The 21,615-nt window shown below is 51.0% G+C and overlaps 34 non-coding genes across 34 annotated transcripts; 23 read left to right on the forward strand and 11 right to left on the reverse strand.

The window, feature by feature from the left end:
- Positions 1-369: 369 nt before the first annotated feature.
- Trnap-agg lies at positions 370-443 on the reverse strand. Its single transcript has one exon. It is a non-coding gene; the product is annotated as a tRNA-Pro (tRNA).
- Positions 444-822: 379 nt separating this feature from the next.
- On the forward strand, positions 823-895 carry Trnav-cac. The gene has a single exon. It is a non-coding gene; the product is annotated as a tRNA-Val (tRNA).
- Positions 896-1,053: 158 nt separating this feature from the next.
- On the forward strand, positions 1,054-1,126 carry Trnav-aac. Its single transcript has one exon. It is a non-coding gene; the product is annotated as a tRNA-Val (tRNA).
- Positions 1,127-1,848: 722 nt separating this feature from the next.
- Trnap-agg lies at positions 1,849-1,922 on the reverse strand. Its single transcript has one exon. It is a non-coding gene; the product is annotated as a tRNA-Pro (tRNA).
- Positions 1,923-2,301: 379 nt separating this feature from the next.
- Trnav-cac lies at positions 2,302-2,374 on the forward strand. The gene has a single exon. It is a non-coding gene; the product is annotated as a tRNA-Val (tRNA).
- A 158-nt stretch (positions 2,375-2,532) lies between these two features.
- Trnav-aac lies at positions 2,533-2,605 on the forward strand. The gene has a single exon. It is a non-coding gene; the product is annotated as a tRNA-Val (tRNA).
- A 721-nt stretch (positions 2,606-3,326) lies between these two features.
- Trnap-agg lies at positions 3,327-3,400 on the reverse strand. The gene has a single exon. It is a non-coding gene; the product is annotated as a tRNA-Pro (tRNA).
- A 379-nt stretch (positions 3,401-3,779) lies between these two features.
- Positions 3,780-3,852, forward strand: Trnav-cac. The gene has a single exon. It is a non-coding gene; the product is annotated as a tRNA-Val (tRNA).
- A 158-nt stretch (positions 3,853-4,010) lies between these two features.
- On the forward strand, positions 4,011-4,083 carry Trnav-aac. The gene has a single exon. It is a non-coding gene; the product is annotated as a tRNA-Val (tRNA).
- A 5,553-nt stretch (positions 4,084-9,636) lies between these two features.
- Positions 9,637-9,709, forward strand: Trnav-cac. Its single transcript has one exon. It is a non-coding gene; the product is annotated as a tRNA-Val (tRNA).
- Positions 9,710-9,867: 158 nt separating this feature from the next.
- Trnav-aac lies at positions 9,868-9,940 on the forward strand. Its single transcript has one exon. It is a non-coding gene; the product is annotated as a tRNA-Val (tRNA).
- A 721-nt stretch (positions 9,941-10,661) lies between these two features.
- Positions 10,662-10,735, reverse strand: Trnap-agg. The gene has a single exon. It is a non-coding gene; the product is annotated as a tRNA-Pro (tRNA).
- A 379-nt stretch (positions 10,736-11,114) lies between these two features.
- On the forward strand, positions 11,115-11,187 carry Trnav-cac. Its single transcript has one exon. It is a non-coding gene; the product is annotated as a tRNA-Val (tRNA).
- A 158-nt stretch (positions 11,188-11,345) lies between these two features.
- On the forward strand, positions 11,346-11,418 carry Trnav-aac. Its single transcript has one exon. It is a non-coding gene; the product is annotated as a tRNA-Val (tRNA).
- Positions 11,419-12,139: 721 nt separating this feature from the next.
- On the reverse strand, positions 12,140-12,213 carry Trnap-agg. The gene has a single exon. It is a non-coding gene; the product is annotated as a tRNA-Pro (tRNA).
- Positions 12,214-12,592: 379 nt separating this feature from the next.
- Positions 12,593-12,665, forward strand: Trnav-cac. The gene has a single exon. It is a non-coding gene; the product is annotated as a tRNA-Val (tRNA).
- Positions 12,666-12,823: 158 nt separating this feature from the next.
- Positions 12,824-12,896, forward strand: Trnav-aac. Its single transcript has one exon. It is a non-coding gene; the product is annotated as a tRNA-Val (tRNA).
- Positions 12,897-13,617: 721 nt separating this feature from the next.
- Positions 13,618-13,691, reverse strand: Trnap-agg. Its single transcript has one exon. It is a non-coding gene; the product is annotated as a tRNA-Pro (tRNA).
- A 379-nt stretch (positions 13,692-14,070) lies between these two features.
- Positions 14,071-14,143, forward strand: Trnav-cac. Its single transcript has one exon. It is a non-coding gene; the product is annotated as a tRNA-Val (tRNA).
- A 158-nt stretch (positions 14,144-14,301) lies between these two features.
- Positions 14,302-14,374, forward strand: Trnav-aac. The gene has a single exon. It is a non-coding gene; the product is annotated as a tRNA-Val (tRNA).
- A 722-nt stretch (positions 14,375-15,096) lies between these two features.
- On the reverse strand, positions 15,097-15,170 carry Trnap-agg. The gene has a single exon. It is a non-coding gene; the product is annotated as a tRNA-Pro (tRNA).
- A 379-nt stretch (positions 15,171-15,549) lies between these two features.
- On the forward strand, positions 15,550-15,622 carry Trnav-cac. Its single transcript has one exon. It is a non-coding gene; the product is annotated as a tRNA-Val (tRNA).
- Positions 15,623-15,780: 158 nt separating this feature from the next.
- On the forward strand, positions 15,781-15,853 carry Trnav-aac. The gene has a single exon. It is a non-coding gene; the product is annotated as a tRNA-Val (tRNA).
- Positions 15,854-16,574: 721 nt separating this feature from the next.
- Trnap-agg lies at positions 16,575-16,648 on the reverse strand. Its single transcript has one exon. It is a non-coding gene; the product is annotated as a tRNA-Pro (tRNA).
- Positions 16,649-17,027: 379 nt separating this feature from the next.
- Positions 17,028-17,100, forward strand: Trnav-cac. Its single transcript has one exon. It is a non-coding gene; the product is annotated as a tRNA-Val (tRNA).
- A 158-nt stretch (positions 17,101-17,258) lies between these two features.
- Positions 17,259-17,331, forward strand: Trnav-aac. Its single transcript has one exon. It is a non-coding gene; the product is annotated as a tRNA-Val (tRNA).
- A 722-nt stretch (positions 17,332-18,053) lies between these two features.
- Trnap-agg lies at positions 18,054-18,127 on the reverse strand. Its single transcript has one exon. It is a non-coding gene; the product is annotated as a tRNA-Pro (tRNA).
- A 379-nt stretch (positions 18,128-18,506) lies between these two features.
- On the forward strand, positions 18,507-18,579 carry Trnav-cac. The gene has a single exon. It is a non-coding gene; the product is annotated as a tRNA-Val (tRNA).
- Positions 18,580-18,737: 158 nt separating this feature from the next.
- Positions 18,738-18,810, forward strand: Trnav-aac. Its single transcript has one exon. It is a non-coding gene; the product is annotated as a tRNA-Val (tRNA).
- A 721-nt stretch (positions 18,811-19,531) lies between these two features.
- Trnap-agg lies at positions 19,532-19,605 on the reverse strand. The gene has a single exon. It is a non-coding gene; the product is annotated as a tRNA-Pro (tRNA).
- Positions 19,606-19,984: 379 nt separating this feature from the next.
- Positions 19,985-20,057, forward strand: Trnav-cac. The gene has a single exon. It is a non-coding gene; the product is annotated as a tRNA-Val (tRNA).
- A 158-nt stretch (positions 20,058-20,215) lies between these two features.
- Trnav-aac lies at positions 20,216-20,288 on the forward strand. The gene has a single exon. It is a non-coding gene; the product is annotated as a tRNA-Val (tRNA).
- A 722-nt stretch (positions 20,289-21,010) lies between these two features.
- Positions 21,011-21,084, reverse strand: Trnap-agg. The gene has a single exon. It is a non-coding gene; the product is annotated as a tRNA-Pro (tRNA).
- A 379-nt stretch (positions 21,085-21,463) lies between these two features.
- Positions 21,464-21,536, forward strand: Trnav-cac. Its single transcript has one exon. It is a non-coding gene; the product is annotated as a tRNA-Val (tRNA).
- The last annotated feature ends 79 nt before the right edge of the window (positions 21,537-21,615 follow it).

Raw genomic sequence — 21,615 nt, forward strand, 5'->3', positions numbered from 1 at the left:
GCTTTGTTGACCACAGTTAGGTGCCTCGATAAGAGGTGGACAGGTGTCGCAACGCTCTCGCCGTCACTTGTTACCACGAATCGTACTTAACGTAGTTTTCTGCAAGCGTCAGCGTAGCGTCAGTCGAGCTAAGTCGGGCCAAGTCGCATAAGAGGAGCAACAAAATGCGCATTTCCGGTACCGGGAATCGAACCCGCGCCTCCTGGGTGAGAGCCAGGTACCCTAGCCACTTTTTTTTTTTATTTTTTTTTTTAACGCGTCGGACCAGAGTGTCAATTGCTCACATCGAATAAGAAGTTCATTTGATATTGACGGCGAGCTTTTTGCGCTGACTCAGCCACTGACGTGCGATCAGTTTGCACAAAACGCTAGGGCTCGTCCGGGATTTGAACCCGGGACCTCCTGCACCCTAAGCAGGAATCATACCCCTAGACCAACGAGCGCTGTGACACGGTGATTGCCAATTATTCCAATCCCTCGATGTCGTCCAGGGTGCCCTGGAAGTCTCGTGTACGCTGGCGGGATGGGGGCGGCCTTCCTGGGCTGTCGGTACCTTCATGTAGAGCTGCCGCTGGGCTCGCACTGCTTGCTGCTGAGAAAGTGATTGCTTTGCTGATATGACTCGCAATAACGACTGCGCGAAACGCCGCTATCTCGTTAGGGGTGCTACGGCAGACACCCTCTCGAGCACCCCGAAGACTTCTTGAGCCCTCGGCTGTGATGGGTTCCAGGCTGACAAAAGATCTGTCGTGTGTGCATTCGCCGACGATAGAAAGGCTGAGGCAAGTTTGAGTGAAAAAGGATGGACTCGTCGTGTCCGTCGTTTCCGTAGTGTAGCGGTTATCACGTCTGCTTCACACGCAGAAGGTTCCCGGTTCGATCCCGGGCGGGAACAGTATTTTCCTGCCTATGTCGTATTGTCCTCCAATGAGCCACTTCGTGTGTGGATCTGCCGCACGTCCCTTCGTTTTGCAAGTACCACATTTATTGAATTTTTTAGTTACGATGGCAACATCACTACAAGTTGTCTGTGCAGTACGGTGCACACAAGCAGTTTACGTGGTGTAGCGGTTATCACGTCTGCCTAACACGCAGAAGGTCCCCTGTTCGATCCCGGGCGGAAACACTTTTTCATCACTTTAAGCAAGACTTACTAACATGCATCTGCTACCACCTGTACCCGAAACCTTCGTAATCGCCTTCACGCGTCGGACCAGAGTGTCAATTGCTCACGTCGAATAAGAAATTCGTTTGATATTGACGGCGAGCTTTTTGCGCTGACTCAGCCACTGACGTGCGATCAGTTTGCACAAAACGCGTTGGCTCGTCCGGGATTTGAACCCGGGACCTCCTGCACCCTAAGCAGGAATTATACCCATTTTTTTTTTTTTTTTTTTTTGAACCTGTCTCCACTGTTAGGACACTAAGCAGTGTGGTTAGCTGCATTCAACCCCCGTGGCAATGTCTTGCAGTCCTCCAGCTTTGTTGACCACAGTTAGGTGCCTCGATAAGAGGTGGACAGGTGTCGCAACGCTCTCGCCGTCACTTGTTACCACGAATCGTACTTAACGTAGTTTTCTGCAAGCGTCAGCGTAGCGTCAGTCGAGCTAAGTCGGGCCAAGTCGCATAAGAGGAGCAACAAAATGCGCATTTCCGGTACCGGGAATCGAACCCGCGCCTCCTGGGTGAGAGCCAGGTACCCTAGCCACTTTTTTTTTTTATTTTTTTTTTTAACGCGTCGGACCAGAGTGTCAATTGCTCACATCGAATAAGAAGTTCATTTGATATTGACGGCGAGCTTTTTGCGCTGACTCAGCCACTGACGTGCGATCAGTTTGCACAAAACGCTAGGGCTCGTCCGGGATTTGAACCCGGGACCTCCTGCACCCTAAGCAGGAATCATACCCCTAGACCAACGGGCGCTGTGACACGGTGATTGCCAATTATTCCAATCCCTCGATGTCGTCCAGGGTGCCCTGGAAGTCTCGTGTACGCTGGCGGGATGGGGGCGGCCTTCCTGGGCTGTCGGTACCTTCATGTAGAGCTGCCGCTGGGCTCGCACTGCTTGCTGCTGAGAAAGTGATTGCTTTGCTGATATGACTCGCAATAACGACTGCGCGAAACGCCGCTATCTCGTTAGGGGTGCTACGGCAGACACCCTCTCGAGCACCCCGAAGACTTCTTGAGCCCTCGGCTGTGATGGGTTCCAGGCTGACAAAAGATCTGTCGTGTGTGCATTCGCCGACGATAGAACGGCTGAGGCAAGTTTGAGTGAAAAAGGATGGACTCGTCGTGTCCGTCGTTTCCGTAGTGTAGCGGTTATCACGTCTGCTTCACACGCAGAAGGTCCCCGGTTCGATCCCGGGCGGGAACAGTATTTTCCTGCCTATGTCGTATTGTCCTCCAATGAGCCACTTCGTGTGTGGATCTGCCGCACGTCCCTTCGTTTTGCAAGTACCACATTTATTGAATTTTTTAGTTACGATGGCAACATCACTACAAGTTGTCTGTGCAGTACGGTGCACACAAGCAGTTTCCGTGGTGTAGCGGTTATCACGTCTGCCTAACACGCAGAAGGTCCCCTGTTCGATCCCGGGCGGAAACACTTTTTCATCACTTTAAGCAAGACTTACTAACATGCATCTGCTACCACCTGTACCCGAAACCTTCGTAATCGCCTTCACGCGTCGGACCAGAGTGTCAATTGCTCACGTCGAATAAGAAATTCGTTTGATATTGACGGCGAGCTTTTTGCGCTGACTCAGCCACTGACGTGCGATCAGTTTGCACAAAACGCGTTGGCTCGTCCGGGATTTGAACCCGGGACCTCCTGCACCCTAAGCAGGAATTATACCCATTTTTTTTTTTTTTTTTTTTGAACCTGTCTCCACTGTTAGGACACTAAGCAGTGTGGTTAGCTGCATTCAACCCCCGTGGCAATGTCTTGCAGTCCTCCAGCTTTGTTGACCACAGTTAGGTGCCTCGATAAGAGGTGGACAGGTGTCGCAACGCTCTCGCCGTCACTTGTTACCACGAATCGTACTTAACGTAGTTTTCTGCAAGCGTCAGCGTAGCGTCAGTCGAGCTAAGTCGGGCCAAGTCGCATAAGAGGAGCAACAAAATGCGCATTTCCGGTACCGGGAATCGAACCCGCGCCTCCTGGGTGAGAGCCAGGTACCCTAGCCACTTTTTTTTTTTATTTTTTTTTTTAACGCGTCGGACCAGAGTGTCAATTGCTCACATCGAATAAGAAGTTCATTTGATATTGACGGCGAGCTTTTTGCGCTGACTCAGCCACTGACGTGCGATCAGTTTGCACAAAACGCTAGGGCTCGTCCGGGATTTGAACCCGGGACCTCCTGCACCCTAAGCAGGAATCATACCCCTAGACCAACGAGCGCTGTGACACGGTGATTGCCAATTATTCCAATCCCTCGATGTCGTCCAGGGTGCCCTGGAAGTCTCGTGTACGCTGGCGGGATGGGGGCGGCCTTCCTGGGCTGTCGGTACCTTCATGTAGAGCTGCCGCTGGGCTCGCACTGCTTGCTGCTGAGAAAGTGATTGCTTTGCTGATATGACTCGCAATAACGACTGCGCGAAACGCCGCTATCTCGTTAGGGGTGCTACGGCAGACACCCTCTCGAGCACCCCGAAGACTTCTTGAGCCCTCGGCTGTGATGGGTTCCAGGCTGACAAAAGATCTGTCGTGTGTGCATTCGCCGACGATAGAAAGGCTGAGGCAAGTTTGAGTGAAAAAGGATGGACTCGTCGTGTCCGTCGTTTCCGTAGTGTAGCGGTTATCACGTCTGCTTCACACGCAGAAGGTTCCCGGTTCGATCCCGGGCGGGAACAGTATTTTCCTGCCTATGTCGTATTGTCCTCCAATGAGCCACTTCGTGTGTGGATCTGCCGCACGTCCCTTCGTTTTGCAAGTACCACATTTATTGAATTTTTTAGTTACGATGGCAACATCACTACAAGTTGTCTGTGCAGTACGGTGCACACAAGCAGTTTCCGTGGTGTAGCGGTTATCACGTCTGCCTAACACGCAGAAGGTCCCCTGTTCGATCCCGGGCGGAAACACTTTTTCATCACTTTAAGCAAGACTTACTAACATGCATCTGCTACCACCTGTACCCGAAACCTTCGTAATCGCCTTCACGCGTCGGACCAGAGTGTCAATTGCTCACGTCGAATAAGAAATTCGTTTGATATTGACGGCGAGCTTTTTGCGCTGACTCAGCCACTGACGTGCGATCAGTTTGCACAAAACGCGTTGGCTCGTCCGGGATTTGAACCCGGGACCTCCTGCACCCTAAGCAGGAATTATACCCATTTTTTTTTTTTTTTTTTTTTGAACCTGTCTCCACTGTTAGGACACTAAGCAGTGTGGTTAGCTGCATTCAACCCCCGTGGCAATGTCTTGCAGTCCTCCAGCTTTGTTGACCACAGTTAGGTGCCTCGATAAGAGGTGGACAGGTGTCGCAACGCTCTCGCCGTCACTTGTTACCACGAATCGTACTTAACGTAGTTTTCTGCAAGCGTCAGCGTAGCGTCAGTCGAGCTAAGTCGGGCCAAGTCGCATAAGAGGAGCAACAAAATGCGCATTTCCGGTACCGGGAATCGAACCCGCGCCTCCTGGGTGAGAGCCAGGTACCCTAGCCACTTTTTTTTTTTATTTTTTTTTTTAACGCGTCGGACCAGAGTGTCAATTGCTCACATCGAATAAGAAGTTCATTTGATATTGACGGCGAGCTTTTTGCGCTGACTCAGCCACTGACGTGCGATCAGTTTGCACAAAACGCTAGGGCTCGTCCGGGATTTGAACCCGGGACCTCCTGCACCCTAAGCAGGAATCATACCCCTTTTTTTTTTTTTTTTTTTTTTTTTTTTTACAGCATCCTTTTAAGTCCGAAGGGAACACACACAGACACACACACACACACACACACACACACACACGCACACACACACAGACACACACACACACACACTTAAATAAAAAGAAGATATAATTGGTTTCTAATGCAAACAGCAAAGGGTGGATTTGTACCTCAATTTTGATATACTGGGAGTGCATAATAAATTCATATTTTTTTTCATTGTGTAAAGTTAGAGGTGACAGTGAGATTCAGGCCTGCGGAAGCAAAGTGGGCAGGGGTCGAAGCCCGAGGCCTGGCCACGATGACTCCACCGTCCTGATTCCGAAAGGCACCTGTACAAGGGCGTAGTATTATCCCCTACTGTCTCGGTTCGTGGTCGCTCGTTTGTGTTTCTTGAGCGCCCTAAAGGTCCACGAAAACTTCAGTCCTGGATGTAGAGAAGAAACATACACCAAGGCGGTAAATCCCGAAACAGTATAAAAGAAAATGGCTCACACAGGTGTCCTTAGCCAACACCCTCTCTTTCAAATGTCAGGCTAAGCATATTTGCAAAATCATCACGGAGGCCTGGCAATCGCAAGCGCTGCCAGTAAGCAGTAAGCATGTACTGCCGAAACGCTAGGTGTCCATCGTCTTCATGACAACTGATGACAAAATGTACGAAATGTCCAATCAACCACATGACTGTATGGAGCTTCGTCCGCGGAAAAAAGGAGGAATCGGGCCGGACGATGATGTCATTAGTATAAGCGGCTTCAGCAGACCTAGTGACAAAAGCAAGTTGTTTCCTGAGCCAACGCCAATTGGCAAGGTGCCCACAGCAGGTGAATCGATGTTCAAGGGTATCCAGGAGACCACACCGAGTACAGGTGTCCGTGTCAGAAAGACCAATACGGTGCAGTCGTACATTGGTGGGAACCAAATTATTTATTACCCTATACCACGTGGACGCCACGGCCATAGAGTGGATCGGCAGACTAACATTCTTCCAGACGTTCCTCCAGGACACAGATGGAGACGCCAGTTCTATTGGATTGGGACCGGCCAGCCCCTCCCAGCGGGCAATCAAGCCCTTGGTCGTTGGCACCGGTCGCCGCAAGAAGACGTCACCGAGGTAACTCACCGCAATGTAAAACTCCCGAATGTGTTTCAGCTTAATATTTAGGCGTCCGACATCGACAGGTGGAGCAAGGCTCGCCGGACGCACAACAGTAAAAAGCCTGGATGTAATTGAAGTCTCTTCTTGCGTAACAATTAGAGTCGTTCGGCGGACGTACAAAGCAGACGCCTTGCGAGTAATGTCAGAGAGGCCCAAGCCTCCGGAGATACGCGGTTTCGTCATAACCTCGTAACGTAACTTGAATAGATGGCCCTTCCATATAAACCTGCTAGACAATTGGCGCAACCTTTTCGCCACCATCATGGGAAGTGGGAACAGCTGAGCAACATAATAAGCTTTACATAGAACGTAGGTGTCTAAAATTCTGACTTTTTGCAAAATGGTAGCAGAGCGCTGCTCATGGACCATCAGAGCCCCCTGTATCTTCTCGGTGACAGATTTCCAATTGAGAGCCGCCATTTTTAGAGGACACCGATCAATGATAATCCCCAAGGACGTATGGCGATCGACAAAAGTGGCCCAAGGGACATCAGCATCGCGAAATCCTCGAATATCAAGGAACTTACATTTACCCTGATTGAGACGCGCTCCAGAAACACGACAGTATGCATCAACTGCCCCTTTCAACAACGGGATATCATCACGTTGACGGAGGAGAACAACGACATCATCCGCATATGCCTTAACCGAGAGCTTCCCACCAGAGAGGGACATACCCTGAAGCTTGAGAGCAATAGTCCGAAGCAGCGGTTCCAGGGACAATACGAATAAAGACATAGAGAGCGGACTACCCTGAGGCACTCCGCGGCGGATAGCAATGGGCGGCGTCAGCTGCCCATTGACTGACACCCGAGCTGTTATTCCCCTATACAAATTGCCAAGAACACCACGTGATGAAGCGTTAAAACCTATTGTACCTAAAACATGATCTAAAAACACATGACTGACGTGATCAAAAGCCTTGTAAAAATCAAGGAAGGCAAAGGCACAATGTACGTTTGTAACCGCCGCAACCGAGACAACATCCCGATATTCGGCTACTGGTGTCAGAATAGATCTATCATGAAAACAACATTGATGTGCACCAATCACACCCCGAAGCAGAGAAGACAACCGGCTATTGAGCGCTCTAGCAGCTGTCTTGTAGTCAAAGTTCAGCAATGTGAGCGGACGAAGATTGGCAGCAGATAAACGACCAGAGGACTTCGGAATTAAAACAATTTTCCCTACTTTAAAATCGGCAGGCACATCCACCCCCCTGACAATCTCATTTAAAATCTGCGTAAAAATGCCACCCAAAAGAGGCCAAAAACGGAGATAAAATTCTTTAGGCAGGCCGTCTGGACCCGGCGATTTACTGGACGGAGAGCGAGCAATAAAATCGAAAACATCATCTACCTGGAACTCCCGGAGAAATTCGCCGTTCGCGTCAGGCGCGATCGTCGCAGTTAGATCCCCAAGGACATCATCCGAAAGAGACTCACCAGAATCATCGGCAGAATATAGACTAGTATAATACTGATGAAGAGCACGAACCATTTCCTCCTGTGCAATAAGCTGTCGTCCATCATCCACCGTAAGAGAAGAGATGAAGGAGCGACGACGACGAGTCTGATGCCGTAGCAGGTGGTACAAGGATGTCAGCTCACCTTCAACAAGAGAGTGAGGTTTCGACTTAACTCGCAGACCATCCATCTGTCGTCGTTTAAGGCTCAAGAGCTTGGCTTTAATACGACGAACATCATGGATCCGCAGAGGAGAGGTACCCGCCGCGTCATATAGTTCACGCAGGACAGAGTAGTAATATTCATACGTGTTCTTAAAATCACGCGCCCTTGCAGCACAGTAAAAAAGCAAAGTCTGACGAATCTTGGGCTTGGCAAACGCAGTCCACCAAACCAGCAAGGAGGGGTATCGCGGGACAGAGCGAAGACATCGCTCCCACACGCCACTTATAACATCATCCATAGCACTGTCGGCAAGGTGGGAAACATTTAACATCCACTGGGAACGATAAAGTTTTGCAGGTTGGTGACTAAGATTTACAGTTGCAGTAAAAGCACAATGGTCAGAAAAACTAGTAGGAATAACATCGACAGAAAGAATTTTATCACATAAAAAATCAGATAAATAGAATCTGTCGAGTCTACTGCATGAGGACCCGGTAAAAAACGTATATTTCACCAGGGTTGGATATTTGTGTTCCCAAACATCACGCAGATGCATCGTACGAACTAAGTCATGTAAATCACGGCAATAATTAAAATTGGGGGACTGGTCTGCAGGGCGTAAAACACAATTAAAATCGCCTCCGAGCAGGAGACTCCGAGGACTCTGGCGCAAAAGATAAATAAGCTCTTCTTTATAAAAGCGCGATCGAGCCACAGTGTGACCCGAACCAGAGGGGGCATACAAAACAACGAGGCGGAGATCAAAAAGACGACAACCAATCCCACGGCCAGAGTCAAGGAATTCAATGTCAGTAATAGGAATGCCCTCTCGAAAGAAAAGAGCAGTTCCTGTTGAATATTCCGGCGCGACATTAAAAACAGTTTGAAATCCAGGTAGAGAGAGATCAGAAAACAACACTTCCTGCAAAAACACTACGTCCGCACAGGCGTCGTAAAGAAACTGCCGCAAAGAGGCAATGCGAACGTCGGACTCAATACGGTTAACATTTAAGGTAAGAAAGGTGTATGCTTGAACCATAGAGAGAAAAGCGAGAAAACAAATCACCTACACCGACGCACCAGCGTCACAGTCCATAGCAGGGGTGACAGAGGCATCCGAGGAAGGGGGACTGCTACCCCGTTCCGCGGATCCCTTACGTTTCGGTTTTTTACGAACAGCATTAACGTTCGGCTGAACGCGTAACTTGCGTCGGCTGACGGGCAAGGAAACTTCAGCCGCCGGTGACGTAGGAGGGTCAAGTTCTGTATCCGACACCACCCGCGCCGGTCCACATGCGGGATCCGGGGTCGCGGGGGAAACATCCGACAAAACGGAATGGTCAACACCTGCACTAGCTTCCGGCAAACATGGACTGCACGGAGGCGAAACGTGAGCAGGAAGGTCCGAGGCCGCAGAGTTGGAAGGAAGCGGAGCAGCTCCGCTGGCAGAGGTATGGGGCAGCGAAGCAGGAAGTTGTCGTAAAATTTTCACTCACTGGAAGTTTTGAACCAAGGACCTTTCGTTCCGCAGCTGCTCACGTTACCACGAGACCACGGCGGTCCCTCCCCCTAGACCAACGAGCGCTGTGACACGGTGATTGCCAATTATTCCAATCCCTCGATGTCGTCCAGGGTGCCCTGGAAGTCTCGTGTACGCTGGCGGGATGGGGGCGGCCTTCCTGGGCTGTCGGTACCTTCATGTAGAGCTGCCGCTGGGCTCGCACTGCTTGCTGCTGAGAAAGTGATTGCTTTGCTGATATGACTCGCAATAACGACTGCGCGAAACGCCGCTATCTCGTTAGGGGTGCTACGGCAGACACCCTCTCGAGCACCCCGAAGACTTCTTGAGCCCTCGGCTGTGATGGGTTCCAGGCTGACAAAAGATCTGTCGTGTGTGCATTCGCCGACGATAGAACGGCTGAGGCAAGTTTGAGTGAAAAAGGATGGACTCGTCGTGTCCGTCGTTTCCGTAGTGTAGCGGTTATCACGTCTGCTTCACACGCAGAAGGTCCCCGGTTCGATCCCGGGCGGGAACAGTATTTTCCTGCCTATGTCGTATTGTCCTCCAATGAGCCACTTCGTGTGTGGATCTGCCGCACGTCCCTTCGTTTTGCAAGTACCACATTTATTGAATTTTTTAGTTACGATGGCAACATCACTACAAGTTGTCTGTGCAGTACGGTGCACACAAGCAGTTTCCGTGGTGTAGCGGTTATCACGTCTGCCTAACACGCAGAAGGTCCCCTGTTCGATCCCGGGCGGAAACACTTTTTCATCACTTTAAGCAAGACTTACTAACATGCATCTGCTACCACCTGTACCCGAAACCTTCGTAATCGCCTTCACGCGTCGGACCAGAGTGTCAATTGCTCACGTCGAATAAGAAATTCGTTTGATATTGACGGCGAGCTTTTTGCGCTGACTCAGCCACTGACGTGCGATCAGTTTGCACAAAACGCGTTGGCTCGTCCGGGATTTGAACCCGGGACCTCCTGCACCCTAAGCAGGAATTATACCCATTTTTTTTTTTTTTTTTTTTGAACCTGTCTCCACTGTTAGGACACTAAGCAGTGTGGTTAGCTGCATTCAACCCCCGTGGCAATGTCTTGCAGTCCTCCAGCTTTGTTGACCACAGTTAGGTGCCTCGATAAGAGGTGGACAGGTGTCGCAACGCTCTCGCCGTCACTTGTTACCACGAATCGTACTTAACGTAGTTTTCTGCAAGCGTCAGCGTAGCGTCAGTCGAGCTAAGTCGGGCCAAGTCGCATAAGAGGAGCAACAAAATGCGCATTTCCGGTACCGGGAATCGAACCCGCGCCTCCTGGGTGAGAGCCAGGTACCCTAGCCACTTTTTTTTTTTATTTTTTTTTTTAACGCGTCGGACCAGAGTGTCAATTGCTCACATCGAATAAGAAGTTCATTTGATATTGACGGCGAGCTTTTTGCGCTGACTCAGCCACTGACGTGCGATCAGTTTGCACAAAACGCTAGGGCTCGTCCGGGATTTGAACCCGGGACCTCCTGCACCCTAAGCAGGAATCATACCCCTAGACCAACGAGCGCTGTGACACGGTGATTGCCAATTATTCCAATCCCTCGATGTCGTCCAGGGTGCCCTGGAAGTCTCGTGTACGCTGGCGGGATGGGGGCGGCCTTCCTGGGCTGTCGGTACCTTCATGTAGAGCTGCCGCTGGGCTCGCACTGCTTGCTGCTGAGAAAGTGATTGCTTTGCTGATATGACTCGCAATAACGACTGCGCGAAACGCCGCTATCTCGTTAGGGGTGCTACGGCAGACACCCTCTCGAGCACCCCGAAGACTTCTTGAGCCCTCGGCTGTGATGGGTTCCAGGCTGACAAAAGATCTGTCGTGTGTGCATTCGCCGACGATAGAAAGGCTGAGGCAAGTTTGAGTGAAAAAGGATGGACTCGTCGTGTCCGTCGTTTCCGTAGTGTAGCGGTTATCACGTCTGCTTCACACGCAGAAGGTTCCCGGTTCGATCCCGGGCGGGAACAGTATTTTCCTGCCTATGTCGTATTGTCCTCCAATGAGCCACTTCGTGTGTGGATCTGCCGCACGTCCCTTCGTTTTGCAAGTACCACATTTATTGAATTTTTTAGTTACGATGGCAACATCACTACAAGTTGTCTGTGCAGTACGGTGCACACAAGCAGTTTCCGTGGTGTAGCGGTTATCACGTCTGCCTAACACGCAGAAGGTCCCCTGTTCGATCCCGGGCGGAAACACTTTTTCATCACTTTAAGCAAGACTTACTAACATGCATCTGCTACCACCTGTACCCGAAACCTTCGTAATCGCCTTCACGCGTCGGACCAGAGTGTCAATTGCTCACGTCGAATAAGAAATTCGTTTGATATTGACGGCGAGCTTTTTGCGCTGACTCAGCCACTGACGTGCGATCAGTTTGCACAAAACGCGTTGGCTCGTCCGGGATTTGAACCCGGGACCTCCTGCACCCTAAGCAGGAATTATACCCATTTTTTTTTTTTTTTTTTTTTGAACCTGTCTCCACTGTTAGGACACTAAGCAGTGTGGTTAGCTGCATTCAACCCCCGTGGCAATGTCTTGCAGTCCTCCAGCTTTGTTGACCACAGTTAGGTGCCTCGATAAGAGGTGGACAGGTGTCGCAACGCTCTCGCCGTCACTTGTTACCACGAATCGTACTTAACGTAGTTTTCTGCAAGCGTCAGCGTAGCGTCAGTCGAGCTAAGTCGGGCCAAGTCGCATAAGAGGAGCAACAAAATGCGCATTTCCGGTACCGGGAATCGAACCCGCGCCTCCTGGGTGAGAGCCAGGTACCCTAGCCACTTTTTTTTTTTATTTTTTTTTTAACGCGTCGGACCAGAGTGTCAATTGCTCACATCGAATAAGAAGTTCATTTGATATTGACGGCGAGCTTTTTGCGCTGACTCAGCCACTGACGTGCGATCAGTTTGCACAAAACGCTAGGGCTCGTCCGGGATTTGAACCCGGGACCTCCTGCACCCTAAGCAGGAATCATACCCCTAGACCAACGAGCGCTGTGACACGGTGATTGCCAATTATTCCAATCCCTCGATGTCGTCCAGGGTGCCCTGGAAGTCTCGTGTACGCTGGCGGGATGGGGGCGGCCTTCCTGGGCTGTCGGTACCTTCATGTAGAGCTGCCGCTGGGCTCGCACTGCTTGCTGCTGAGAAAGTGATTGCTTTGCTGATATGACTCGCAATAACGACTGCGCGAAACGCCGCTATCTCGTTAGGGGTGCTACGGCAGACACCCTCTCGAGCACCCCGAAGACTTCTTGAGCCCTCGGCTGTGATGGGTTCCAGGCTGACAAAAGATCTGTCGTGTGTGCATTCGCCGACGATAGAACGGCTGAGGCAAGTTTGAGTGAAAAAGGATGGACTCGTCGTGTCCGTCGTTTCCGTAGTGTAGCGGTTATCACGTCTGCTTCACACGCAGAAGGTCCCCGGTTCGATCCCGGGCGGGAACAGTATTTTCCTGCCTATGTCGTATTGTCCTCCAATGAGCCACTTCGTGTGTGGATCTGCCGCACGTCCCTTCGTTTTGCAAGTACCACATTTATTGAATTTTTTAGTTACGATGGCAACATCACTACAAGTTGTCTGTGCAGTACGGTGCACACAAGCAGTTTCCATGGTGTAGCGGTTATCACGTCTGCCTAACACGCAGAAGGTCCCCTGTTCGATCCCGGGCGGAAACACTTTTTCATCACTTTAAGCAAGACTTACTAACATGCATCTGCTACCACCTGTACCCGAAACCTTCGTAATCGCCTTCACGCGTCGGACCAGAGTGTCAATTGCTCACGTCGAATAAGAAATTCGTTTGATATTGACGGCGAGCTTTTTGCGCTGACTCAGCCACTGACGTGCGATCAGTTTGCACAAAACGCGTTGGCTCGTCCGGGATTTGAACCCGGGACCTCCTGCACCCTAAGCAGGAATTATACCCATTTTTTTTTTTTTTTTTTTTGAACCTGTCTCCACTGTTAGGACACTAAGCAGTGTGGTTAGCTGCATTCAACCCCCGTGGCAATGTCTTGCAGTCCTCCAGCTTTGTTGACCACAGTTAGGTGCCTCGATAAGAGGTGGACAGGTGTCGCAACGCTCTCGCCGTCACTTGTTACCACGAATCGTACTTAACGTAGTTTTCTGCAAGCGTCAGCGTAGCGTCAGTCGAGCTAAGTCGGGCCAAGTCGCATAAGAGGAGCAACAAAATGCGCATTTCCGGTACCGGGAATCGAACCCGCGCCTCCTGGGTGAGAGCCAGGTACCCTAGCCACTTTTTTTTTTTATTTTTTTTTTTAACGCGTCGGACCAGAGTGTCAATTGCTCACATCGAATAAGAAGTTCATTTGATATTGACGGCGAGCTTTTTGCGCTGACTCAGCCACTGACGTGCGATCAGTTTGCACAAAACGCTAGGGCTCGTCCGGGATTTGAACCCGGGACCTCCTGCACCCTAAGCAGGAATCATACCCCTAGACCAACGAGCGCTGTGACACGGTGATTGCCAATTATTCCAATCCCTCGATGTCGTCCAGGGTGCCCTGGAAGTCTCGTGTACGCTGGCGGGATGGGGGCGGCCTTCCTGGGCTGTCGGTACCTTCATGTAGAGCTGCCGCTGGGCTCGCACTGCTTGCTGCTGAGAAAGTGATTGCTTTGCTGATATGACTCGCAATAACGACTGCGCGAAACGCCGCTATCTCGTTAGGGGTGCTACGGCAGACACCCTCTCGAGCACCCCGAAGACTTCTTGAGCCCTCGGCTGTGATGGGTTCCAGGCTGACAAAAGATCTGTCGTGTGTGCATTCGCCGACGATAGAAAGGCTGAGGCAAGTTTGAGTGAAAAAGGATGGACTCGTCGTGTCCGTCGTTTCCGTAGTGTAGCGGTTATCACGTCTGCTTCACACGCAGAAGGTTCCCGGTTCGATCCCGGGCGGGAACAGTATTTTCCTGCCTATGTCGTATTGTCCTCCAATGAGCCACTTCGTGTGTGGATCTGCCGCACGTCCCTTCGTTTTGCAAGTACCACATTTATTGAATTTTTTAGTTACGATGGCAACATCACTACAAGTTGTCTGTGCAGTACGGTGCACACAAGCAGTTTCCGTGGTGTAGCGGTTATCACGTCTGCCTAACACGCAGAAGGTCCCCTGTTCGATCCCGGGCGGAAACACTTTTTCATCACTTTAAGCAAGACTTACTAACATGCATCTGCTACCACCTGTACCCGAAACCTTCGTAATCGCCTTCACGCGTCGGACCAGAGTGTCAATTGCTCACGTCGAATAAGAAATTCGTTTGATATTGACGGCGAGCTTTTTGCGCTGACTCAGCCACTGACGTGCGATCAGTTTGCACAAAACGCGTTGGCTCGTCCGGGATTTGAACCCGGGACCTCCTGCACCCTAAGCAGGAATTATACCCATTTTTTTTTTTTTTTTTTTTTGAACCTGTCTCCACTGTTAGGACACTAAGCAGTGTGGTTAGCTGCATTCAACCCCCGTGGCAATGTCTTGCAGTCCTCCAGCTTTGTTGACCACAGTTAGGTGCCTCGATAAGAGGTGGACAGGTGTCGCAACGCTCTCGCCGTCACTTGTTACCACGAATCGTACTTAACGTAGTTTTCTGCAAGCGTCAGCGTAGCGTCAGTCGAGCTAAGTCGGGCCAAGTCGCATAAGAGGAGCAACAAAATGCGCATTTCCGGTACCGGGAATCGAACCCGCGCCTCCTGGGTGAGAGCCAGGTACCCTAGCCACTTTTTTTTTTTATTTTTTTTTTTAACGCGTCGGACCAGAGTGTCAATTGCTCACATCGAATAAGAAGTTCATTTGATATTGACGGCGAGCTTTTTGCGCTGACTCAGCCACTGACGTGCGATCAGTTTGCACAAAACGCTAGGGCTCGTCCGGGATTTGAACCCGGGACCTCCTGCACCCTAAGCAGGAATCATACCCCTAGACCAACGAGCGCTGTGACACGGTGATTGCCAATTATTCCAATCCCTCGATGTCGTCCAGGGTGCCCTGGAAGTCTCGTGTACGCTGGCGGGATGGGGGCGGCCTTCCTGGGCTGTCGGTACCTTCATGTAGAGCTGCCGCTGGGCTCGCACTGCTTGCTGCTGAGAAAGTGATTGCTTTGCTGATATGACTCGCAATAACGACTGCGCGAAACGCCGCTATCTCGTTAGGGGTGCTACGGCAGACACCCTCTCGAGCACCCCGAAGACTTCTTGAGCCCTCGGCTGTGATGGGTTCCAGGCTGACAAAAGATCTGTCGTGTGTGCATTCGCCGACGATAGAACGGCTGAGGCAAGTTTGAGTGAAAAAGGATGGACTCGTCGTGTCCGTCGTTTCCGTAGTGTAGCGGTTATCACGTCTGCTTCACACGCAGAAGGTCCCCGGTTCGATCCCGGGCGGGAACAGTATTTTCCTGCCTATGTCGTATTGTCCTCCAATGAGCCACTTCGTGTGTGGATCTGCCGCACGTGCCTTCGTTTTGCAAGTACCACATTTATTGAATTTTTTAGTTACGATGGCAACATCACTACAAGTTGTCTGTGCAGTACGGTGCACACAAGCAGTTTCCGTGGTGTAGCGGTTATCACGTCTGCCTAACACGCAGAAGGTCCCCTGTTCGATCCCGGGCGGAAACACTTTTTCATCACTTTAAGCAAGACTTACTAACATGCATCTGCTACCACCTGTACCCGAAACCTTCGTAATCGCCTTCACGCGTCGGACCAGAGTGTCAATTGCTCACGTCGAATAAGAAATTCGTTTGATATTGACGGCGAGCTTTTTGCGCTGACTCAGCCACTGACGTGCGATCAGTTTGCACAAAACGCGTTGGCTCGTCCGGGATTTGAACCCGGGACCTCCTGCACCCTAAGCAGGAATTATACCAATTTTTTTTTTTTTTTTTTTTGAACCTGTCTCCACTGTTAGGACACTAAGCAGTGTGGTTAGCTGCATTCAACCCCCGTGGCAATGTCTTGCAGTCCTCCAGCTTTGTTGACCACAGTTAGGTGCCTCGATAAGAGGTGGACAGGTGTCGCAACGCTCTCGCCGTCACTTGTTACCACGAATCGTACTTAACGTAGTTTTCTGCAAGCGTCAGCGTAGCGTCAGTCGAGCTAAGTCGGGCCAAGTCGCATAAGAGGAGCAACAAAATGCGCATTTCCGGTACCGGGAATCGAACCCGCGCCTCCTGGGTGAGAGCCAGGTACCCTAGCCACTTTTTTTTTTTATTTTTTTTTTTAACGCGTCGGACCAGAGTGTCAATTGCTCACATCGAATAAGAAGTTCATTTGATATTGACGGCGAGCTTTTTGCGCTGACTCAGCCACTGACGTGCGATCAGTTTGCACAAAACGCTAGGGCTCGTCCGGGATTTGAACCCGGGACCTCCTGCACCCTAAGCAGGAATCATACCCCTAGACCAACGAGCGCTGTGACACGGTGATTGCCAATTATTCCAATCCCTCGATGTCGTCCAGGGTGCCCTGGAAGTCTCGTGTACGCTGGCGGGATGGGGGCGGCCTTCCTGGGCTGTCGGTACCTTCATGTAGAGCTGCCGCTGGGCTCGCACTGCTTGCTGCTGAGAAAGTGATTGCTTTGCTGATATGACTCGCAATAACGACTGCGCGAAACGCCGCTATCTCGTTAGGGGTGCTACGGCAGACACCCTCTCGAGCACCCCGAAGACTTCTTGAGCCCTCGGCTGTGATGGGTTCCAGGCTGACAAAAGATCTGTCGTGTGTGCATTCGCCGACGATAGAAAGGCTGAGGCAAGTTTGAGTGAAAAAGGATGGACTCGTCGTGTCCGTCGTTTCCGTAGTGTAGCGGTTATCACGTCTGCTTCACACGCAGAAGGTTCCCGGTTCGATCCCGGGCGGGAACAGTATTTTCCTGCCTATGTCGTATTGTCCTCCAATGAGCCACTTCGTGTGTGGATCTGCCGCACGTCCCTTCGTTTTGCAAGTACCACATTTATTGAATTTTTTAGTTACGATGGCAACATCACTACAAGTTGTCTGTGCAGTACGGTGCACACAAGCAGTTTCCGTGGTGTAGCGGTTATCACGTCTGCCTAACACGCAGAAGGTCCCCTGTTCGATCCCGGGCGGAAACACTTTTTCATCACTTTAAGCAAGACTTACTAACATGCATCTGCTACCACCTGTACCCGAAACCTTCGTAATCGCCTTCACGCGTCGGACCAGAGTGTCAATTGCTCACGTCGAATAAGAAATTCGTTTGATATTGACGGCGAGCTTTTTGCGCTGACTCAGCCACTGACGTGCGATCAGTTTGCACAAAACGCGTTGGCTCGTCCGGGATTTGAACCCGGGACCTCCTGCACCCTAAGCAGGAATTATACCCATTTTTTTTTTTTTTTTTTTTTGAACCTGTCTCCACTGTTAGGACACTAAGCAGTGTGGTTAGCTGCATTCAACCCCCGTGGCAATGTCTTGCAGTCCTCCAGCTTTGTTGACCACAGTTAGGTGCCTCGATAAGAGGTGGACAGGTGTCGCAACGCTCTCGCCGTCACTTGTTACCACGAATCGTACTTAACGTAGTTTTCTGCAAGCGTCAGCGTAGCGTCAGTCGAGCTAAGTCGGGCCAAGTCGCATAAGAGGAGCAACAAAATGCGCATTTCCGGTACCGGGAATCGAACCCGCGCCTCCTGGGTGAGAGCCAGGTACCCTAGCCACTTTTTTTTTTTATTTTTTTTTTTAACGCGTCGGACCAGAGTGTCAATTGCTCACATCGAATAAGAAGTTCATTTGATATTGACGGCGAGCTTTTTGCGCTGACTCAGCCACTGACGTGCGATCAGTTTGCACAAAACGCTAGGGCTCGTCCGGGATTTGAACCCGGGACCTCCTGCACCCTAAGCAGGAATCATACCCCTAGACCAACGAGCGCTGTGACACGGTGATTGCCAATTATTCCAATCCCTCGATGTCGTCCAGGGTGCCCTGGAAGTCTCGTGTACGCTGGCGGGATGGGGGCGGCCTTCCTGGGCTGTCGGTACCTTCATGTAGAGCTGCCGCTGGGCTCGCACTGCTTGCTGCTGAGAAAGTGATTGCTTTGCTGATATGACTCGCAATAACGACTGCGCGAAACGCCGCTATCTCGTTAGGGGTGCTACGGCAGACACCCTCTCGAGCACCCCGAAGACTTCTTGAGCCCTCGGCTGTGATGGGTTCCAGGCTGACAAAAGATCTGTCGTGTGTGCATTCGCCGACGATAGAAAGGCTGAGGCAAGTTTGAGTGAAAAAGGATGGACTCGTCGTGTCCGTCGTTTCCGTAGTGTAGCGGTTATCACGTCTGCTTCACACGCAGAAGGTCCCCGGTTCGATCCCGGGCGGGAACAGTATTTTCCTGCCTATGTCGTATTGTCCTCCAATGAGCCACTTCGTGTGTGGATCTGCCGCACGTCCCTTCGTTTTGCAAGTACCACATTTATTGAATTTTTTAGTTACGATGGCAACATCACTACAAGTTGTCTGTGCAGTACGGTGCACACAAGCAGTTTCCGTGGTGTAGCGGTTATCACGTCTGCCTAACACGCAGAAGGTCCCCTGTTCGATCCCGGGCGGAAACACTTTTTCATCACTTTAAGCAAGACTTACTAACATGCATCTGCTACCACCTGTACCCGAAACCTTCGTAATCGCCTTCACGCGTCGGACCAGAGTGTCAATTGCTCACGTCGAATAAGAAATTCGTTTGATATTGACGGCGAGCTTTTTGCGCTGACTCAGCCACTGACGTGCGATCAGTTTGCACAAAACGCGTTGGCTCGTCCGGGATTTGAACCCGGGACCTCCTGCACCCTAAGCAGGAATTATACCCATTTTTTTTTTTTTTTTTTTTGAACCTGTCTCCACTGTTAGGACACTAAGCAGTGTGGTTAGCTGCATTCAACCCCCGTGGCAATGTCTTGCAGTCCTCCAGCTTTGTTGACCACAGTTAGGTGCCTCGATAAGAGGTGGACAGGTGTCGCATCGCTCTCGCCGTCACTTGTTACCACGAATCGTACTTAACGTAGTTTTCTGCAAGCGTCAGCGTAGCGTCAGTCGAGCTAAGTCGGGCCAAGTCGCATAAGAGGAGCAACAAAATGCGCATTTCCGGTACCGGGAATCGAACCCGCGCCTCCTGGGTGAGAGCCAGGTACCCTAGCCACTTTTTTTTTTTATTTTTTTTTTTAACGCGTCGGACCAGAGTGTCAATTGCTCACATCGAATAAGAAGTTCATTTGATATTGACGGCGAGCTTTTTGCGCTGACTCAGCCACTGACGTGCGATCAGTTTGCACAAAACGCTAGGGCTCGTCCGGGATTTGAACCCGGGACCTCCTGCACCCTAAGCAGGAATCATACCCCTAGACCAACGAGCGCTGTGACACGGTGATTGCCAATTATTCCAATCCCTCGATGTCGTCCAGGGTGCCCTGGAAGTCTCGTGTACGCTGGCGGGATGGGGGCGGCCTTCCTGGGCTGTCGGTACCTTCATGTAGAGCTGCCGCTGGGCTCGCACTGCTTGCTGCTGAGAAAGTGATTGCTTTGCTGATATGACTCGCAATAACGACTGCGCGAAACGCCGCTATCTCGTTAGGGGTGCTACGGCAGACACCCTCTCGAGCACCCCGAAGACTTCTTGAGCCCTCGGCTGTGATGGGTTCCAGGCTGACAAAAGATCTGTCGTGTGTGCATTCGCCGACGATAGAAAGGCTGAGGCAAGTTTGAGTGAAAAAGGATGGACCCGTCGTGTCCGTCGTTTCCGTAGTGTAGCGGTTATCACGTCTGCTTCACACGCAGAAGGTCCCCGGTTCGATCCCGGGCGGGAACAGTATTTTCCTGCCTATGTCGTATTGTCCTCCAATGAGCCACTTCGTGTGTGGATCTGCCGCACGTCCCTTCGTTTTGCAAGTACCACATTTATTGAATTTTTTAGTTACGATGGCAACATCACTACAAGTTGTCTGTGCAGTACGGTGCACACAAGCAGTTTCCGTGGTGTAGCGGTTATCACGTCTGCCTAACACGCAGAAGGTCCCCTGTTCGATCCCGGGCGGAAACACTTTTTCATCACTTTAAGCAAGACTTACTAACATGCATCTGCTACCACCTGTACCCGAAACCTTCGTAATCGCCTTCACGCGTCGGACCAGAGTGTCAATTGCTCACGTCGAATAAGAAATTCGTTTGATATTGACGGCGAGCTTTTTGCGCTGACTCAGCCACTGACGTGCGATCAGTTTGCACAAAACGCGTTGGCTCGTCCGGGATTTGAACCCGGGACCTCCTGCACCCTAAGCAGGAATTATACCCATTTTTTTTTTTTTTTTTTTTTGAACCTGTCTCCACTGTTAGGACACTAAGCAGTGTGGTTAGCTGCATTCAACCCCCGTGGCAATGTCTTGCAGTCCTCCAGCTTTGTTGACCACAGTTAGGTGCCTCGATAAGAGGTGGACAGGTGTCGCATCGCTCTCGCCGTCACTTGTTACCACGAATCGTACTTAACGTAGTTTTCTGCAAGCGTCAGCGTAGCGTCAGTCGAGCTAAGTCGGGCCAAGTCGCATAAGAGGAGCAACAAAATGCGCATTTCCGGTACCGGGAATCGAACCCGCGCCTCCTGGGTGAGAGCCAGGTACCCTAGCCACTTTTTTTTTTTATTTTTTTTTTTAACGCGTCGGACCAGAGTGTCAATTGCTCACATCGAATAAGAAGTTCATTTGATATTGACGGCGAGCTTTTTGCGCTGACTCAGCCACTGACGTGCGATCAGTTTGCACAAAACGCTAGGGCTCGTCCGGGATTTGAACCCGGGACCTCCTGCACCCTAAGCAGGAATCATACCCCTAGACCAACGAGCGCTGTGACACGGTGATTGCCAATTATTCCAATCCCTCGATGTCGTCCAGGGTGCCCTGGAAGTCTCGTGTACGCTGGCGGGATGGGGGCGGCCTTCCTGGGCTGTCGGTACCTTCATGTAGAGCTGCCGCTGGGCTCGCACTGCTTGCTGCTGAGAAAGTGATTGCTTTGCTGATATGACTCGCAATAACGACTGCGCGAAACGCCGCTATCTCGTTAGGGGTGCTACGGCAGACACCCTCTCGAGCACCCCGAAGACTTCTTGAGCCCTCGGCTGTGATGGGTTCCAGGCTGACAAAAGATCTGTCGTGTGTGCATTCGCCGACGATAGAAAGGCTGAGGCAAGTTTGAGTGAAAAAGGATGGACTCGTCGTGTCCGTCGTTTCCGTAGTGTAGCGGTTATCACGTCTGCTTCACACGCAGAAGGTCCCCGGTTCGATCCCGGGCGGGAACAGTATTTTCCTGCCTATGTCGTATTGTCCTCCAATGAGCCACTTCGTGTGTGGATCTGCCGCACGTCCCTTCGTTTTGCA

The sequence above is a fragment of the Schistocerca piceifrons genome, chromosome 2 (genome assembly GCF_021461385.2).
Source record: "Schistocerca piceifrons isolate TAMUIC-IGC-003096 chromosome 2, iqSchPice1.1, whole genome shotgun sequence".
In the NCBI taxonomy this organism is placed as follows: domain Eukaryota; kingdom Metazoa; phylum Arthropoda; class Insecta; order Orthoptera; family Acrididae; genus Schistocerca; species Schistocerca piceifrons.